The 2,988-nt window shown below is 41.2% G+C and overlaps 1 pseudogene; it reads left to right on the top strand.

Annotated features, from left to right (window-relative positions):
• The first annotated feature begins 479 nt into the window (after window positions 1–479).
• Window positions 480–2,150, top strand: LOC145100226 (eukaryotic translation initiation factor 3 subunit D pseudogene; annotated as a pseudogene).
• The last annotated feature ends 838 nt before the right edge of the window (window positions 2,151–2,988 follow it).

Raw genomic sequence — 2,988 nt, 5'->3', positions numbered from 1 at the left:
GAAATTTGTAGAATTTTAGAAAGATTTCAAGAAAGAAAAAGAGTTTGGGGTGGAAAAAATGGTTGTGGATAAAATGATATCTATAGGGTGAGTTTTTGGAAGAGAAAAAAAAACTTACCGTTAAAAGTTGATCTAGTCGTTGAAAACAGGGTAGGGCCCACACGGTGGACAAAGCAAAACCCGACCCAACTGTTGTTAGACGGATTCAAGATAAACATCGGACCAATGGCTTGCTGAAAAATAGGACCCGATCCAGACTATTGGTCTGGACTGACATAAGACTTCCCGATCCGGTTCACTTCCTATCACAATTTTTGAACCCAATTAGAGACAGGACCAGCCCCTAAAAACAAAAAAATGGGCTATTGTGGCCCAATATAGCAGCAAGATGCAAGACCAATATGATTTTTGGCCTATTATTAATCAGGGTGTAAATGGTAATTGTACTCGAGGCATTGGGTTTTTCAGTTTTTCTTCTACCCTCTTCATCTCTTCTGCACAACACATCGGAAAAAATGGTAGGATTTGAAATCGGCGATGTTCCCTTTAGTCACGACGGATGGGGTCCACCAGAATCCGACGGCTTCGCTGCCTGTATCCTTAATCACCCCGTCAATGTTCCTTCGCCCCTTTCTCCCGTTCCGATAAACTTGGACGTATTGCTGATTGGACCAGATCCAACTACAACAATCCTAATCGTTTCAACAACCGCAGCAATAATCCTGCCGACTCCGCCTTCGATTTCACCAATGACGATTCTTTCGGCGGCGGTCTCAACGCTGACGATGATGCCACCTTCCGCCTCGTCGACGGCAAGCCTCCACCACGCCCGAAATTTGGTCCTAAATGGAGGTTCCAGAACAATCGCAACCAGCTCCCGCAACGCCGTGATGAGGAGGTGGAAGCGCGTAAACGTGAAGCGGAGAAGCAGCGTGCTCGCCGTGACCGATTATACCATGCTAACAGGTCTGGAGGTAATAACCCTAGACGCGAAGCAGCGGTGTTCAAATCGTCAGTTGACATTCAACCGGAATGGAACATGCTCGATCAAATCCATTTCTCCACGTTTCAAAACTCTCATACACTGTTCCCGAACCAGAAGATCTACTTATTTGTGGTTCGCTTGAATCTTACGATAAAGTCTACGATAGAACAACGCCGAAGAACGAACGCCGATTGGAGCGTTTCAAGAACAAGAATTTCTTCGAAGTCACAACTACAGACGATCCAGTGATTCGAAGGCTCGCCAATGAAGATACAGCGACTGTATTCGCGAGTCGCGACCGATTCTATTATCTCCACTCTCATGTACGCGCCAAGGTCGGTTTACTAATGGGATATCGTAATCCAATGCGTTGGTAGCAAATTGTTCTTCGATAAACGAGATCGATCGCAGCTAGATTTGCTATCTGTTAACGAAACGTCACAGGAGCCATAAGCGAAAGATGATATCAACTCTGCTCATTCTTTATCTCTAGAAGCCGCTTACATAAATCAAAACTTCTCACAGCAGGTTTACATTTGAAGAGCCAAATCCATTTGCAATCGAAGGAGAAGAAGTAGCATCTGTTGGGTACAGGTATAGACGATGGAAGCTCGACAATGATATCTCCTTGGTGGCTAGATGTGAAGTTCAAAGTGTTATGGAGGTTAACAATCAGAAATCTTTCTTGACTTTGAATGCATTGAATGAATTTGATCCAAAGTATTCCGGTGTAGACTGGAGGAGGAAGTTGGATACTCAAAGAGGTGCAGTTTTAGCAACTGAACTCAAGAACAATGCTAACAAGATAGCTAAATTGAGCTAGTTTTGGATGTGCAACATTCTTCAACCATATTTGTTGCCAGCATACGATTGTTATTAAGGAGTCGATTGAAAGGAATTGTGGTTACAGCAAGTGAATATATAAACGATCAATTGAAGATTTTAGGAACTCTTGTGTATCTGTTGCCAGAAGCTTTGAGGTCGATAATATCACTGATATCGCATTTGGGCTAACAAATTTCGCCTTCTCTTCTTGCTATTCAAAGAACCCAGAGAGAAGAGAGAATGATGAAGGTCGACGAACAAAGAGGAAGAGATGGAGAATGATGCAGTAACCAGACGAGGGAGAAAGGGAACGATTGTTTAGGGTTTGGGACTTTAGGTAATACCGATGTATACCTTATTTTTTAATAATAAATATTAAAAAAACACAATTAAATATAGTGTGTCAGATTTTGGGTAGGGTGGGATTCTGTAGAACCCAAATTGATAGTGAGAACCCAAACTGAAACCGAGACTGGGATTGATTTTTCGGTTTTTGATTTCGAAACGTAAAGCCGACGGTTTCTGTTTGGTTTCGGTTCTTCGGTTTCCGGTCATTTGTTTTTTGTCGGTTTTCGGGTTTGGTTTTGCTCACACCTATCGGAAGATATATTCCACTACCATACAAACCACATCAAAATCCCACACATATCAATAAAAAGAATCAATATAGCCATGAAAAGAGATAAAAACACACAGCAAAAACACCTTGACCTATCACCACCAAACCACCCATAAAAGAGATACGCGAAAGAAGTTCTAAGGCATGCAGTCTAAAATCCTCAAAGGTGACTACCCTGGAGATTGCATGCGGCTAGGGAATAGCGTCATCTTTAAATTCTCATTCCAATCATCATCCTAATAAAGAATATAAATGAATCCACATCCTCACCCTCATATGGACCAGGATTCCCCATTAGGAGGAATCCGGGATTTATTTGTCTATTTTAATATGAAAACTTTTACGTAAATAAAACCTCTAAATTTCAATTTTACCAACATCAGATTAAAGATTTTACGAATCATAAAAATATTTATAGATTACATAAAAACTATTATGGGTCGGTTCTGACCTAAAACCGAAGCGAAAATGACTTATTGGTTTTCAAAAATTAGAACTCAACCCGACCCAAAACCAATAGGTTTGTTTTCTTGGTTTTTAGGCTCTTTTCGATTTGGTT

The sequence above is a fragment of the Lactuca serriola genome, chromosome 4, assembly GCF_051521515.1.
Source record: "Lactuca serriola cultivar US96UC23 chromosome 4, Lser_US96UC23_V15, whole genome shotgun sequence".
In the NCBI taxonomy this organism is placed as follows: domain Eukaryota; kingdom Viridiplantae; phylum Streptophyta; class Magnoliopsida; order Asterales; family Asteraceae; genus Lactuca; species Lactuca serriola.
Note: the sequence above shows the minus strand (reverse complement) of the source record. Positions and strands in the feature narration are given on the sequence as shown.